At 33.0% G+C, this 18,460-nt stretch overlaps 1 long non-coding RNA gene across 1 annotated transcript; it reads left to right on the top strand.

Moving 5' to 3' along the window:
* Nucleotides 1–9,161: 9,161 nt before the first annotated feature.
* LOC135142232 (uncharacterized) lies at nucleotides 9,162–11,733 on the top strand. The gene is made up of 3 exons (XR_010282476.1): nucleotides 9,162–9,280; nucleotides 10,906–11,033; nucleotides 11,082–11,733. It is a non-coding gene; the product is annotated as an uncharacterized LOC135142232 (long non-coding RNA).
* The last annotated feature ends 6,727 nt before the right edge of the window (nucleotides 11,734–18,460 follow it).

The raw sequence follows: 18,460 nt of genomic DNA, 5'->3' as shown, positions 1-18,460 counted from the left end.
TATATTATTATATTATTATTATTATTATTATTATTATTATTAGGTGCACTACTTTTATATTTTATTTTCCTGTAATTGAACCTTGGTTTGGTGGGTATTAAATATTATTAATATTAACAACTACCATGACGGGTGGGTACAAAGCAGAGTAGTGTTTTATTAGAGTAATGCTATTATCAAAAATAGAGTGATGCGATTTCCTCACTTTTTGCGTCCATATGAAAATTTGATGTTGTGATAAAGGAAAAAATTGAAAATTAGAATGGATGACAGCCTTCGAATTTGTCTGCCACAAGTGGGATAAAGTTTAGGATGGCAGCTGCGGAAACACCACGGATTATACTGGGTTTTGCTGGGTTCAGATCGATGGCTGTGTTCTAATTAAGTTTAACAGTCATTGGCCCACTCAAAACGAGTATTCAAAATACATTTGTGTTATATTGTAGATAATTTTGATAAAGAACTAATTTTAATTAGCACTTGAAAATATAAATAATAATAATAAAGTATATGCTTGCCCAACAGAAATTTCCATTTATAGAACAATTTATTTAATTCTAAATATAAATACAACTTAGACGTAATTCACATTTTTGGCTTTCCTCTACATTCCTGTAACATCTACAAAAAAAAATAACAAAAATTAAAATAAAAATTAATATAAATTCATTTGTTTTGCTAATTCCAAGTTCTGAGTTTTAATATAAGGTTTCACCTAAATTTTGTCTTTGCGTATTATGTTAATGTATTATAGCTATACATATTCAAGTCACAAATTTCAACTAACTCATTAACTAATTTGATCATCTTGTTCATTGGTGATTTTATTAACACATTAGCTTTTGGGCACAGGAACATATTATTTCGCCTTGAATGAATTCTAGGAACATAGAATGACAGTTCAATCAACATTTCCATGTAGAAGTTTAAATAAGACTCTCACTTCTAATATTTTCCTACGATTTTCACGTTCTGACAAATTAAAATGTGATAATAACTCATTTTGATCAAATCCTCTGTGAGGAAATCTGCAATATTCTCCCTTATACAGATATTTAAGTAATCGTCGCTATGTGACGTAGTTTGTAGACCACATTACTGAACAATATTCCAGTTTGCTTCTAATAATGTTTTATCCAACACTTCTTGATTATAAGGTCATAATATTGTCAATTTTGGACACATTAGAAGGCCCATAAGTCACTAGTGGAATTATGAATTTATAATTAAACTGTTTTTTCATAATTAAACATTTTAGAGAAAATTGAACAATTTATTGAACACAAAGAAGTTTAATACATAAATTTAGAATTATATGAATCATTTGTCCAGCTTCAGAGTAATATTTATATTGAAAGATAAAACATTATTTGCTTCTTTGTTTGTGTTCCCACGTTCATTTGGTTTTGTCTTCTCAATCTCAACAGTGACTGCCTTCTCACACTGGTTTCCGGTTCCGAATTTTCACCCAGGATTTTTTTAGCAATAATCATTTTGCTGGAAATTGACTCTTCAACGTAGCCTTGTGCTACGCTTGTCGATTTCGATCGGCCATGATGTTGGAGCATACCAAAATCAGCTCCAGCGTTAGATAGTAAAGTTGCTGATGTGCGTCTCATACTGTGTCCTGTGTACAGCTCTGCTTCTGGTAATTTCAAAAAATCTGCTACTACTGATTGTATTTTCGATAAACTATTTATTTTGACTGGCTGTACTGTGCATTTCTCACTTCTGTAGCACAAAAACAACGTGTTGTGAGAAACATTCTTAGGTCGCAGGGATATATATTTTCTACAAATATCCGGAAAATCCTTCATTCATGATGGTAAAGCTGCGTGAAACATTTGTTTTTGTATCTGGTACAGATACCAACATATAGGATCCATTATCTTTTACGTTATCGATTGACATTGTCACGAATTCATTACATCGACAGCCACCTGATACACCAAAAATTTGTGCCACCTGTGATGCAAAAAATTAAATTACATTCTCAAATAACAAAATCGACTTACCTTCATCATCAAAAACTTTGTATTAAGTGCCTCTACTAGAAACTGTTGAATATGATTTTTAGATTCGTTCTTCAAAGAAGGGATCAATCTGCCATATTGCGAAATATCTGCATCTTCGTGAAGCTTTAATGTCGCTCTTAACATGGATGTTTTGTCCACAATGAAGAGGCCGCAACTCTCTTGCTGACGTTATAGAAGTAACCCAACAACACGTCTTCGCTTACACCAGCAACATTACTTTCTTGCTTCCAGTTATTGAAGTAATTTAATTCCTTGTTCCTTGTAATAAGCGTCCCTGGATTTCTTCGGTAACAAACTCGATGTGGCTTCTTCAGCATCTTTCCCAATACTTTCCGGAAGAGCACGTTTTCTTTCCATTTGGATCAATGTGATGAGTACAGCAGCCGTTTTCTTTTTCAAAAATTTTCTCAATTTGACGTGAACAAACAATTTGTCGTGGCGAGCACACGGGAACCAATTCATAGGCTACCAGCTTTTAACGATATTGAATTTTTGGAATTTTCATGATGCTTTAAGTACTGTTACTGAAGGAGGTATTGGATAACACTATGTATTACAGTCGTGTCCTAACAGCAAATAAGTCGCTTAAAAAAAATTAGGCCACTCGAGCAATCTCTCTTGGCGAAACATTTCTTTTGCGGCTTATTTGCCTTATAAAACACTTGTATAATAAATAGCTATTAAGAATTGTATCTTTATTGTGAAAGCATGTGCAGGTTCTTAATATAAAGCCATGTGTTTTGAAACTTGTTTGCATAGTTGTAACTACGTGATCACTAAATGTTAATCGCTTATCAAATTGAACTCCCAGGTCTTTTACAGAGTTTAGTCTATGGTTTGGCCGGATACGGTGTAGTTATACAGAACCGCACTTTTTTAGGTGAATACGATACTACCTTACATTTGAGAGTATTTAATTCTGGACCATTGGTATTACAACGATCCGCAATATTTACCAAATCTTTCTGTAGTTCTAAACAATAATTCACACAGTTGTTAGTGCGGAATATTTTGAGTTCGTCAGCGAACAATAATGTTTTGTTGCGAACAGGGATTGTTAGATCATGTACATATAAAAGGAAAACCAAGGGGCCTAATACCGAACCTTGTGGTGCACCACTTGATTGGTGAAAAAACTTGGAGTTGAAGCCAAATAATAATCTCCGGATTTTAAAACTGGGCTTAATTTTGCAAATTTCTATTTATTTGGGAAAGTACAAGTTCTTAGAGATAAGTTGAAGATTTACGTTAGCGGCGTAGCAAACATCGACTTACAGTCCTTTGCGACAAAACAGGGTACTTGGTCCAGATCTAAAGACATTTTTGGTTTTAGTTCGGTAAGAGCTTCTTCCACACCTGAAAATGCAATGTTGTACATATCGATTAAGGGATATGTTGAACCATTAATATGTGGATAGTTTTCTGTTTTTTCTTGTACACTTTTATCATCAGTTGTGTATACACGCTACTGCGTATATTTAATTGTAACCTACTATACGATTTAATTAATAACGAAACCGAATATTTTTACTTCAAAATAAAATTGTATTTTTAGTACCTAGATTAAATGTTAGAAATAGTGTTTCTTCTATTGCAGGGTAAACGCTATCAATTAAATATTTCAAAAACGTAGGGAATTTTCTTTTTTAGTTTATTTATTAATTAGCACTGCATACTCCAATTTTTAAAGTATTAATGCATAAGTAATACAGACTTAGCAATGCATGAGTATTAGAAAACTCGCGGCAGTTTGTGTAAATACATCGAAACATTTTATATGATAGTCAGTCACATATGTGGTTCTTATATATAATAACCGTGCAGTTAAAGTAGTGAACATCTTTTACTACGTAGCTGGTATAACCTTTGCTTTTCATTAAGTTTTTTGTACCTGAAGTAAATATATAATTTCCCGATTTCTTTCTATATCTTTGGTAAAAACTGCATAGTTCTTATTTTTATTGCTCATCTTATTTTAAAGTATTATTGTTATTTTCAGTAAGATATTGTTTTACTTTTATTTCTTTCACTTGTATTTATGAGCTGTATACGTTTTATATGTCCTAAAATCTCCATTTTCGCATTTCTTTCGTTTTTTGATCAATTGTCTATTTGTTTTCTGTAGACGATTTTATTGGATAAATATACATAAATAACTTGGAATTTCATTTTGTGATAGTCTTTTTTATTGGCGATTTAATATTGAGTACATGTACCTATGTGTAGGTACATTGAATATTATTGTAAAAAATAATTTTATTTCATGCAGAATGAAATTCTACAGTTTCGTTCGTTTGTTTATTAATTATACTAAAGGAGATACAAAGTATATGCAGCACGTCAAAATATTTTATTTATACATAATAAATCAGACAACAAAATTTATTTCACAAAAAGAACATTTTTATAGCATTATATTATTAGCTTTTTTAAAAGCAAAAAACACTTTATCGATTTAAAAAAACTAAAAATAAAAATTTAACACATTTTCAATAAAACTTTTTTTAATTATTTTCATTTTCCAAATTGATCAAGATTTGTTAACGTATTTTTGTAGCAGCCTTAAAACAATAAAGCATGCCCATTGAAACTGAGTTCATTTTGTTAAATCTTACAAGAAATACATTTAATCTTCACCTACCACAACAACAAGGGTGTTGCCAGCCTTATTATACGTCATCAGAAATGGTGCATCAAACGAAAATCCCGCTTCAGAATCATCAACAGCATACTTCATGTTCACCGTAAATGTAGCGTTATTGCCATCGTTAAAATACAAATCCATTGTAACTGGGCATTTGGAAGCCCAATGGTTCACTTCCAACCGTCGCTTTATCAAGCGTTTAGCAGGAATAGACGCGCCCTTGAACTTTTCAACCGGGCCACTACCTGCTTCGAAGTCAAAGCTGTCCACGCCTCGAACTCCGACGGAATCAACAGGCGAAAATCTTCGATTCTGAATTATGAGGTACGTTTCTCTGCTCCATGTATACCATGCGGCAGAAGAGAAACCAACTACCATGATAAGGAAAACTAAACTCTGAAGTTGCATTCTGGGGCTAAAGAAAGATGGTAAGTGGAGGGGTTAAAGATTTAGCAAATACTTACGATAAGTGAGATGAGAAACAGAGTTGTTTGTTAATCGTGAGATGAATACTGAAGATGCTGTAGCGAAATAAGGACGTGATTATAATTTTTATGATATATTACTCAGTCCGCCATTGGTGTTTTTCGCCAAGAACTACTGGATTCAAACTTGTTTACCTTATAGTGGAAGAACACTGAATTTTAAAGTCGTCTGTTGCATCAAAAGCAATTCATTGCCTACACGATATTTTTAATTATTTCATGAAACGTGAGTTCTGATTTCATTATACGATGGTTGTTTGGATCATTATAAATTATAATTAAGATACTGGCTGATGCATTATATACACCTGTGGGAAATTGCTGATAATTTCTAAATTAATGGCTAGCAAAATATTTTAATTACTCATTAGAATGCAATGGCTATAGAATAAATTATTATACAAATATTGTGTCATAATAAATCTTGAAAAAAAAACACTAGGAATGAGTAAACTTTGACCAGAGTAAATAACTTGGATGAAGCTCTAAAAACATATGTTTGTATGTGGAACTAAAACTAAAAACTAAAACTAAATTATTGTGAAAGTCGCGTATGTATTGAAACTTGTTTCATATTTCCTATTTCCTTGCTACTCTCCAGACAAATAGACACCTAATTCATCTTCTCTTATTGTTATGTTATCTGTGGTGGCATACTTTGTAGAATAGCGATGCTAGTACGTTACTAGATCAAAAATAGTTAATATTTGTTTTATAGATGAAATTAAATTAAATCGCACATCATCTTACCTTTCGACACTTCCATTTTCTCTGCTACCACTGTCTTTTAAGCACTAGGTCCCAAAAGGGTAGGCCGCAAAGTTCCAAGTTGCTGTACTCCCGAATTAAGACGAAATATTCCCCTCAAAGATATATAGCTATTACAAAATATTTAAAAAGCACAGACAGCTTTGTGATCATTCTGAATTTGTTAAAATTCGTCGTCTTGTTAAATCACAGATATGTCACGATTTTGAGAAATGTACGGTAGATATCAGTAACAGGTTATGTAAAGAACCACAATATTTTTGATACTGATATACTAATATAATGATTCATAATAATACAAATTTCTGCAATCCCTCAGATAATGTTGAAGCTTTTGTTTCTTATTTTCAAAGTGTATACACTACTGATGATAAAAGTCTACAACAAAAAACAGATAACTATCGACATATTAACAGATAACTATCGACATATTAACAGTTCAACATATCCCTTAATAAATATATACAACATTGCATCTTAATATGTGGAAGAAGCTCTGACAGAACTAAAACCAAAAATGTCTTTAGATCTGGACCAAGTACCTTGTTTTGTGGCAAAACACTGTAAGTCGGTGTTTACTACGCCGCTGACGTATATCTTCAACTTTTCTCCAAGAACTTGTACTTTCCCAAATGAATGGAAACTTGCAAAAATAAGTCCAGTTTTGAAATCCGGAGGTAGCACATATATAGACAATTACAGACCCATAGCACTTATCTCTGTTTTCTCCAATTTTTTTGAACTTGTTATACATAATAAGTTATTTGGCTTCAACTCCAAGTTTTTTCACCAAACAAATGGTGTACCACACTGTTCGGTATTAGGCCCCTTGGTTTTCCTTTTATGTGTAAATGATCTAGCAAGCCCTGTTCGCAACAAAACATTACTGTTCACGACCACATCAGGCTACTGCGAAAGTTTAACTGTAACCTACTATACGATCTAATTAGTAACAAAACCGACTGTATTTACTTCATGAATAAAATTGTATTTTTAGTACCTAGATTAAATGTTAGAAATAGTGTTTTGTTTTATTGTAATTTGGGACGAACCAACGTTTGAATTAAGTCAGTGGTACCTGATGTGTATTAATTTAGTTAATTAATTTTAATTTAATTCGTAATCTTTGCGAGATTAATCACAACTCACTTAAATTTATTTCACTCTAGCTGTTACTCGGCCTGCGTTGAAATGCTAATTTACAAAGAAAGTGTGTGCTATGTCGTCTTATTTATTATCTAATGTTAACCGGCAATCGAAATGCCACTGTTGCAGTGGCTTTAATTGTACCGGGCACTCGTGCGCAGAAAACACACGAACCAATAATTGTAAAATGACTGTATTAATTTATAAACCTTGGCGAGCGTGCGAACAACAACTCACCAAAGTATCATCGGTGATGAATGAATGAAGTGGGATTTATAATGTTGCTGATGAAGTTCCCGTTGCAGTTGCTGTTCCCACTGACATTGCTTTTAGAGCTGAAAATTGTTATTTATAAAATCCGTTATCAAGTGGCCATCGATAGTAACTTTGATGTTCACCTTTTGCCGTATCTACGAGTAAAGCGATTATAGAAGAAAAGTGGAGGATTTAAATTGATTACTACAAAAATTTACCATTTTAGACATATTTTAGGTTTCTTGTTGTCGAAATAAGTCTACACATATTAAGAAAAATAGGCAAAATATAGGCCCGCCCACCCGCCTTATCTCAAGAGTGATGATTTTTTTTAATCGTCGAGAGCCAAAGCAGCGGAATTTAACTGTAAAATCGTTATTATTTCTCTACAAAAAATTACCATGTAAGACATGCTCTTGAGTATCGTTCTATTCAAAGAATACTATGCACTTTAAGAAAACATTAAAGCCAAAGATTAAGCCCCACCCATACCTGCCCTGATCTAAATAGCAATGAAGTTTTCATTCGTTGGCGGACCCGGGGGTGGAGCCTAATTGCAAATTCATATTTCCTTACAAAAATTTCCCATTTTAAACGTGTTTTAAGTTTCTAAGAATAAAAGAAATCGTTACAATTGAGATGTGGTCGGTGGTCGAGGTATATATTTTGCCTTTTTTCCTTAATATACACAGTATTCTTTGAAGAACACGATACTCAAAAACATGTTTTTAATTGCTTGTAAAAAAAATAAGTATTTGCAGTGAAGCCCTCTTGGTTCACGGCGAATAAAAAAATCATCACAATTGAGATAGGGTGGGTGGCGGGCTTACACGCTTACGGAACGGCGAAAGGTAAAAATTGGTCATCTCTTTTTTTTTTGTTCATGCCGTAACAGTGAAAAAAAAAGAAAAAAACAGCATGGTGATTTTCAACGGCAACGTCAATGGATGATATAAACGACGCATACTTTTGCTGCGTATTTATCTTACAACGGCAACGTTAACAGTAATCCGCAACGTCAGCGACAAGTTTATAAATCGACCTTTATGTTTTTTATGTTTTCTACCAGTCATAACATAGAATGGCTACTAGGTAATTAAGACTTTATTTTTTATTTTATTAATTTTATATTTCAAAGACATACGTCTCGCATTTCAGAAAAGGTTTATTCGTATTTACTATTATAGGTATATGGGTTGATTTAAATAACCTTTTAATCTTTTAAATATTTAAAACGTTGTAAACAATATATCTTATCTTAGTTTACTTATGTAAAATTCAATATTATATTAGTCACGTATTTAATTCGTAGTTTGTTACTATATATTATAATGGTATTTATTGTCTTTGTGAAATTTATATCCTCTTCTGGACCACCTGCTCTGTTGGATGCATTACTTGATGAATTACTTATTATTACATACTTATTCATTATTCTATTGAGTGATTTTACTTCCCGAGCTAAGTATTGTTTATTCGAACTACTACGAGTAGTTTCGTTTGTTTTCTACGTCCCATGATCGTTATCTCTCTGTTTTGGTCTTGATTTTTATCAGATAGATAATCTCCGAAAGTACCAAGCCGATGGTTATTAAATTTTAGATCTATGTTAGGAATATCGTGTAGATAGTAAAACGATGTCTAAAATTTGTCTAATTATCCCCACCAACATTTCATAATTTTACATAGTAAATGAGATATAAATTTTATAAAACATGCATTTGAAATGGCACTATTGGAATGGAGAGTAAAAGGTTATCCGCCCGTAACAGTGAAAATAACGTACTAACGTATTTTCTTTTTACGTTACTTCTCAGATGTGCTTGACGACCTCAAGAGGGAAAGTGTCAGTGTAAACCATTATTTTATCGTTGAGTCTTATGGAACTTCCGTCCGTACTGTTTCTTGTAATTTCAGCGTGATAATTTAAACAGAACAAGACAATGGTGAGTCGTCACAATTTTTTTTTAGGTTTGTTTTATACAGAATGACTAATACCGCTGACGATATGGTCAATAATTTCCTCCTCCTTAATTAGCTTGACGTAGATTCCGAGTCACTTTATTGGTGCATTCTTTATAAAATATTTCCATTGTAACTGGTTTTTACTCTTTCGCGCACAACTGTGTACATTCTCGGCTACACTATGGTACTGGCACGCATTTATCTTAGGAACTACGACTACCAATATAAGTATGATCTGTCACAGTTATTCTGATTCAAAGAATACGTAGTTACAATAATCAAGTTCTTTCCGAAGTGATAGTCAATTTTTCAAACTGAATGTTATACATGCATATACATAAGCTTGGTTGGTGGAGTTTTCTCTTTTCTTTACAATTATCTAATTCTTTCAATATTTTCTATGCAATTAAAGAAGAACCAAACTAAAAAAAATAGACATGACGGAATTCTAAAGTGTAACTAAAATATGTAACTCAACAATGTCGAATATCAAATAGATCTCTCTAAGCTTTTAACCACAACTGTATCTTGCTTGTAACATGATTTAAGTTTTAATACGTTCCACGTTTGTAAAAGGGGCAAGTGGTAGACCTTTAAAATAAAACCTACCTAATATCTAGAAATCTTGCAGGCCACTGAAGGCAACCAACTTAAATCTCCATTACCTGCAATAAAATGGATATCACAGTCAGAAGATCTGCTTGTCTCCAAAATCTAAGAATCTTAAACCCTTTGACAACTTTTCATCTTGCAAACTTGGAAAAATTGAAACATTCTGTCAAGAACAAGTATTTACAGAATTACAAATAAGTGTAACTATGTTTATAAGTTAGTAGAGATGTTTTTCAATTTTTGAGTGATTGAGGTTGACCATTACGTATTATTAAATCTTATATTTCAGTTATATTTTTGAAGTTAATAAATTAAATGCTGTGATACTCTCATCTAGTGGTTTGAGTGTGTCAGAGCAAAAACAAGAAGAAAATCTGCTAAATTCACTAAAAATAGTTTATTTGAAAAAAAAAAAAGTCACCTTCGGAACAACTCATAAGTATCATTTTTATTTACATCAGAATAAGCGTAGATTTTACGGTCAATTAATTTGGTGTGATATGAGTCAGGAAAACAAAAACACAACTAATAAAAATGACTAGATGAATGCATGTTGTCACAGAACACGCCACATTTTTTTAGTGCGATAGTGTAGACGTTACAAGTTATTCCATCAAATTACGCGGATCTCCACCTGCTTTGAAGGTATCTTTGTGGTCTAATAATAATAATAATAATATAACATACAATGATCAGGAAGAACCCAACAATGTACAAAAAATCTGCAATTAAAGAAATATTTAAAAATTAAATAAAAATAAGACAAAAAAATACAAACATACTAAATAGGTACCAAAAAACAACTAAGGTTAATGAAATACTTAGATAGGTAATCATTTTTTTAGTTAATGGGAATTCCCAGCCAGTTAGAATTTCACGTTTTTATATGACGGGCTCAAAATTTATTAGGACTTTTTTGAATCATGAAGAATTCGTTACACTGCATTCATTAAGCCATACTTCTATTGGTCGCTGTTTTGACATTTTATTCCAGTACTTCGGGAATACCTGCCTGGCCGCAATATTTAACCTCTCACTGTCTCGAACGTTCATAATCTCCTAGCATCGCTCACACTGAAAACTAAACTGTGTTCTAAACATCGTCTCAAAGCTCGACTCAAAGTAAGTTTATTTAGTTTTTTTAAGTGTTTTTAATCGCTTTCCTTTTAGCCGCCATGAAAAAACAAAGAATCTTCTTCATCATTTTTACTTTAACCCTGTTCGTCTCAGTTTTGGCCTGGACTCGTGAAACTCATCTCGTAATAAAAAATTTATCAAAAAATGACATCGTCACAACAGTTGTCACAGAATTCGACAGTTACGATTTCGAAAAAAACAATGGTCCTCAAGATAAGTTCCAAAACGTTTCTATTCCGAGGAATTCTTCAGTGGATCGTCACATTGAGGTGAACCGCTTTGCGTCCAACTGTCCATTTACCATGACGTTATGGTTTTCCGATTTGACGAGCTCGTGGTTCCGGATTAACCAGAAATATGCTATTAAAATGGCGGAACCTGGGTTTTCGCATTCCGGAAACCGTGCCATCGGATATGCGAGGAAACGCAAAACTATTATTATTACTGTCAAAGACAAATAATAATTTGCGCTGAAAAAAGAAGAATTTTAAAATCGAGTGTCATGTTGCTTGGGGAAAATAGTTTTCTAGAAATCTCTGAAATTGTTAAAAGTATGTAAATATTTGCAGTTAAAGTGATAAACACATGTGCAAGGAAATTGGCGAAATGGTAATGAATACGTTTAAGGTATCTTATCACCTATCTGAGTAGGAACAGATTTTGAAAATATATATTTTTGTCGTAATTCTTATTACCAAATGTGAGTTTAACCTTTGTAGTAATGCGTCCCCAACAATGTGCTAGGTACTCTTACGAATTATAATAAACAGTTTGGATTAGTTTTTGTTGTAAGAAAAAATATTCAACTGAACTAGAACGGAAATATTATCGAACTGAGACAAGGGGGAAAATTGCTGTTCTAGCAGGAGATGGTTTCCTGGACCCTGCAAAAACCCAAAAACAAGGAGCTAGTGGGTGACCATCATTGCAACCACCAGACCCCGGCTCGAAATTTTATTTGGGAGTTTAGAATTTGGAGTTCCTGAGAAATTGGGTTTGGGACGTGACACTTTATGATTTGCTGTGAATAACTGTAGACCATTTCCACTTTCACACTAGATTAAAGGATTAAACAAAAAAGGCTAATTTTATACGTGGTATACAAGATAGGATGTCAGAATTGTGATGAAGTGTATATTGGCGAGACAGATCAATATTTACAAAAAAGATTAGATCAACACAAGAATGAGGCAGATTCAAAAAAACAGCGGTAAAGGCACACTTTTATATAAACAACCAGAAGTTCAAATTTGACGAAGCTTCAATAGTGAATAGGGAGAAAAATGAATTCAAAAGAAAAATCAGCGAGATGCTTCACATAACAATTGATCGAAGGTTGTTTCGCCAAAGCGTCCATCTCCCCTGAAGTACAATGAAACATATCCAGCATTTTCGAACAATTATAATTATACTGCAAATATTATTTTTTATGAGAACTCCTATAAGGTGAAATAAACATATGGATGTAATGTTAAACTCAATGTAAATAAGCGTGCTACGCGTATGTTTCAAATGAGTTTTTAACTTTACAAAATTATGTGATGCATCATCAACCTATTTGTAAGGACATGTATATCAACTTGAAATAGTACACTGTAATAATAACAGCACCTACTGTATTCCGAAATCATATTTTATATTTTTTCGTTTATATTACTAAAAAAGGGTGTTTTTTGTTTTAAACTATTTTTTTTTTCATTAAATAGTCTTCGTGTATCATTGATTGTATGCTTCCAATGTATTGACACGGTATAGAGATCATTCAGTAGGGAGACGGAGTAGGACAACTCCTGTCGGCGCCTTTGATGGGTGGTCGTTGCCCATTTCTAGATGTCGCCACCTAATTTAAAAAGTATCACAATCGCTTCATTTGAAAATTTAAAAATTGATTCCTGTACACAATTTACTACACTTTATGCAAATGAATTTTTGGAAAGGAATTAAAAATAGTGTAATAACAATAACATGTTTTAGTTAATTTTAGAAACCGCACAGTCTACTGATATAATAAATAAAGAATGAAGCGCCCTATGACAGAAATGCCGTGTTGAAATTCAGATTTAGCTCCGCTTCTCTGATAACGATTTTACGTTTTATTAATTTATTTTCCATGTCTTAATGGCTATAAAATTCAACGTTATTAGAAAACACCAATATATGTTTTTTAGAATATCTTGAGAAAATTACATTCAACTGAAATATTTTCACCGAAAGAGCAGCCTTAAACCATCAAAACCAATGCAATCTTGAATGCAGGTAAACTGCCAAATTTCAAATATTTCAGACTAAAGTCACTAGATAACCAAAGTACCGCAATTCAATGTTCCAATGTGTAAGAAAGAGAAGTACCTTGCGCTGCGCGCCCTCAAGACAAACAACCATCCATGAAAACGGTTCACTAAAAATAGTGAGTTGTCCCTACTCCCGTACTACCTAAATGATTTCTCGTGGTATTAATGTGTTTTTTAAAACTAGTGGGAATATCAAGATCATAACCGCATGTTTGTAATGGGCTGTACGACGCGAAACGCCCGTGTGTCCATTAAAAACCCGACATCACCCCTCCCCACGTTGGTGACTATAAAAAGTTAGGTTATGTTAGTAAATGCTGTCATTAAAGAGTGCACCAACGCAAAATTGAACGATTTTTTATGGCAAAAAGGAAGCATTTACACAACATTTGAAGATGAAGGCTGTGATCAGAGGGTGCTGTAGAAGAGTTGTGCGCAAAGGGTTTGTGCGATATCGAGAAGTGCGTTTTGTAAAATTTTACCATTTTTAAATATACAGACCAACAAATTTACAATATTGTAAATTGGCCTGTGGTCAGAGAGATTTTATAAGTAAACCAATTACACAGGAAACTCATAGAAACTACAGATTATGTGGAGCACATTTTGAGGACTGACTGTTTGCAAATTCACAAAAAAAAACTTAAACTTTGATGCTACACCTACCAAGACACAAACAGGTACAATATGTATGTTTTGTCTCTTTTTGAATTACTTATCAAAATCGTAACATTGGAAGATTGTTGAGCCATTGTTCAATAATGTATATGTTGTACTTCACAAATTTCAGAAGCTTGTGGAGTAAAACTTCATATTGAGGAACTAGAAAAACATGCAGCTGGCCAACAACAACAAAATCCTGTTGAAGACGGAACCACCATTTCAACAAGGGAAACTCTTCGACACGTGTCCCCTATACCATCTACATCTAGAACGACTCCAATCATCGACGCATATCCATCTCAGGATACATCGTCTTCTGCAAAGAGGACGGTGGAAACACAAACTGGTATGTCGTTGTCTTCTGGAACTCCCAGAGAACAAGCGCTCCGACGTCAACTATGCAACGATAAAAAACAAGACCGATTAGAACAAGAAAAGAGCAACGAGAGAGAACAAATAGATACATTTAACCAACTGTGCGATATTTTACTGCCACAAATTTTAGCCACTATTGTTAAAACTAAAGTTTGTTTACACGGTCAATCAAAAACACAACTGAGATACCCACAAGAATACAAACATTTTCATTAACATTATTTTTTTGTCTCCAATGGCGTATAGATTTTTACGAATCACTTTGCTATTATCCTACTGTTACGACTTGCAACGCATGATTGAAAAACTTCACATCAATCCAAATTTGAACGATGTGATGTTTTCACATCAATCCAGATTTGAACGATGTGGTGTTTGATATATTAAGAATTAAAATAACAACAAACAAACAAAATAAACTAAAGCATGCGTATTATGTGCTGATGAATATTAAGGCAAATTTGTTTTACGACATCGCCAATGATGATATTATTGGTTTCCATCAAGTTGAACTTGATAGAAAAAAAATCCTGCCCGCCAACAATATTCTTGCGACTACGGCTTGAGATATATTTGACAACTAGAAGCACCGTTGGGGTACGCTTTTGTACACACCACTTGTAAAGCAGAAGATTTGAAAAATATTTTGTTTAGCACAATAAACAAACTACAAGCAATAGGGTTGAGAGTTCTGGCATTTATTTCTGATGTTGGATCAAATTTTTTAAATTCATCAGAAATATTAAGCGTAACACCTGGAAATCCTTTCTTTACAATTAGTGGAACAAATATTCAGTATATTTTCGATGCCTGTCAGTTACTTAAGGCATTGCGAAATATTTTTCTTTACTTAGGTATTTATTTGTGTTGCCTTCTAGTGAAATTGTGGACGGTAAATTCGTCCAAGAGTTTTTTGAATGTGACTCAACGTAATACGCGATTCGCCCCAAAATTAACGTTCACATTTATATCCAGGTCGCTTTGAAAAAATTAAAGTAAAACTGTCTGCTCAGTCACCAAGTTGTTTGTGGAATGAAAACCGAAGTTGCCATCACCATTTTACCCAAAACAGCAATGTCCGCAATACTATTTCCTAGTAACATAAATTAATTTATTTGACATAATCAATTTTACAGGAAAAATCAATATTAAAGCGGGTCTTCCAAAAATTCCTCTGTATAAAATACATGCAGCAAAATGCAACTGGTGACTGTGCTACTGATTTAGCAACAATTTCATTTGCTATTGAAGATATCCCCAATTTAAGTGAAAGGTACAACATTCTGACCATAATTAATAATTCTCACTCACTTCGTAATGCCCTAGAAAGAGATGGGACAGAGTAGAGAGAATTTGATTTAGCTGAACAAAATGTCTTACAATACATATGTGGATACTTAGTGAGTAAGTGCTTAAAACAACACTCTTGTCATATATGCTATGGATATGCAAATACATGTGGAGAAATTATAGAAACCACATTATTATGTCATTTCTGAGACTACATTTCTGAAACTTTACCTTATGACAATCTTAATGTTCTACACGAACAATTTGAAGAAACTGCCTTAATTAGTTCATTTGTACATAATGCACTTCTGCTTCAAGTTGGTAGACGTCTTAAAAATCATCTGACTTTAATAACATACAATCATCCATCTAGTAATTTCCCCCATGATTACCTTTTGTCATTATTTGTACGATTACGTATATTTTATACATTGAAATTCCATAATAGGGAACTACAGAAGCAACCTAGAAAACAAAGGAAATTAATCATTTTATCCCATTTATAGAGCATTTGTCAACGCCATCGGTACAATAATTAATTATTATAGGTGTATGATTTGTTTAACAATTCAAAAATTAAAAAAACACCACCTGTTGAATTAAGTTGGTATCAAATAAAAGTCCTCTAGGCCTTATGAAAATGTTTTGAATGAAAACCATGATTATCCCAACCTCATTATTTGTGACAGCACATCTTGGCACCATAAAAATCTCCCTAGGTAATGTCGGTTAGTTTTCGTACTATGTTACCCATTGAGTGGTCTTTTAGTTTTTGAACAGATAATACTTATCAGTGTTATTTTTATGGAACTACTCCTGTACTTACCAACAATATACTGTTTGTTAAAATTTACATATAACTGTAAGAAATGCATACGCAATTAACATGACTTTTCTTTTATAATTTGAAACCATCGCATCATATTTAATTGGGGTTATTTCAGAGTTCGCGTTTTTCGTTTCGTTCGTGTAACGTTTAGTTTTAGTAATACATTTAGTAACATTTAACATACACATTAGGACATTTGGGTTCACCAGCACAAATTTTACGTTCTCAGCGGTCCTTTACGTCAAATTCTGTGTTCACTTCACTGGCATGTGTCTTATGGAAAATTCAAAAGCTATCATATCTCTATTTTCTAGGTCATAACCTCATAACTATGAAATTATTGTATTGTCATTGGTTCTTGATACGTGTGTAAAATTTTAAACCATTCGGACTTCTGGAAGTGGTTGAAAATGTAATTGAAAGATTCTAATACATAGATTCATAGATGAAGCCAATAAAAGAAGGTTAAAAAATTGATCGAAGATTATTTCGACAGAACTTCCCTCGCCCCTGACGTACCGAAAATGAAACATGTTCAAACATTTTTAACGATTTTGATTTCTTCTCCAAAAATCTAAATGTCTGGGGTATAAATTCAACACGGATGAAACGTCGAGAAAACCTGAAACTAGCGGTTCGTCAGATGGACCCTATTACAATACTTCCTTAGCTTAAGGTCGGGAAGTAAAAAGTGTGCTCAATATGTGAATAACAATCCTACTGTTTCTGGTGGTTAGAAAATACCTCTCTTGAAACGGGATATCTATCCAATAGTTTTAGCGCAGGCGGTTCATGTTTCTGTTAAGTGTTCACTGTTGAAGTATAGTACAAGCAGCATACCTATGTTATGACATGGAATGCAAAAAGTTAACAAAAGGAAATTGTATAATCGTTAATAATACCTAATAACATTTATTGCCCAACAGAATAATTTCCACTTACAGGACAATATAAACCTAAATTTAATTCAACCCAATAACACTAAATAAGTATTTAACCTATGTTATTAAAAATTACATAGCTTAGCTAAAATTGGCTAATTATATAAATAAGTACTACCTAAATTTATCTTTCAAACACTTTTTCAGGACATTTAAACTGCAACCAAAAAGATCAATCTTGTTATCTCTTTCAAAGTTATTTAAACTTGAATTGATTACATACAATGAATGTTTCCTGCCTAAATTAGTTCTTGGCATTTTACAGTAGTGTAACTGAAGTTCTACTATTAAGCCTAGGGATGAAAAAACATGTGTAGCCAAGCAACTCTCTACAATCTATGATACAAGGTAATAATTTATAAAAGAAATTATAGCAGCAAAAATACGCCGACTATACAATGAATTAATATTAAACCTAACTAACAATGCGTTCTGTGAGCAATTTCTGTCTGGCCATCGCGTTTCTTGTGTAAAAAATAAATATTTCACAAATCGGCGTTGAACTGATCCAAGCATGTTGATCTAGTAATTTTAATAATGTACAGTAGGGGAACGAGGGGCTTGTTGTAACAGTTTTTAGGAAAACGAGTATAATTTGGTATCTATTAGCTGTTTGACCATTATAAAAGTATCAATCGGTAGTCTAACTATTCCCCTATTGGACTGAACAGGCAAAAGGTCAAAATTGTTCATCTTCACTTCACACCAGACATTTTCTTAAAAAAAGTGCATTGTTACAACTAGCCCCAACCACGGGGCAAGTTGCCATGAGACAGGTAGTAACAGTAAAAATAAAGCTGATGTTGCTATATATTTAGACTTTATTTTTCAAAAATCAACACAACACTTCATTATATACAATTTTTTTTCAGTAAAACTGAAATAAACTTTTAGAAGAAGAGTCAACATTAAAGATTTGAGTTTTGTCTTCCTTTTTCTTAATATATCTGGAAAGCGATATATGGAATAGGTCAAAATTTTGGCTCGCTTTTCGTATGCTAGGTACGAGATTTGTAAAAGTGA

This window comes from Zophobas morio, unplaced genomic scaffold (assembly GCF_036711695.1).
Source record: "Zophobas morio isolate AGI-343-1 ecotype UQ-CSIRO unplaced genomic scaffold, CSIRO_AGI_Zmor_V1 ptg000046l, whole genome shotgun sequence".
Classification (NCBI taxonomy): Eukaryota; Metazoa; Arthropoda; class Insecta; order Coleoptera; family Tenebrionidae; genus Zophobas; species Zophobas morio.
Note: the sequence above shows the minus strand (reverse complement) of the source record. Positions and strands in the feature narration are given on the sequence as shown.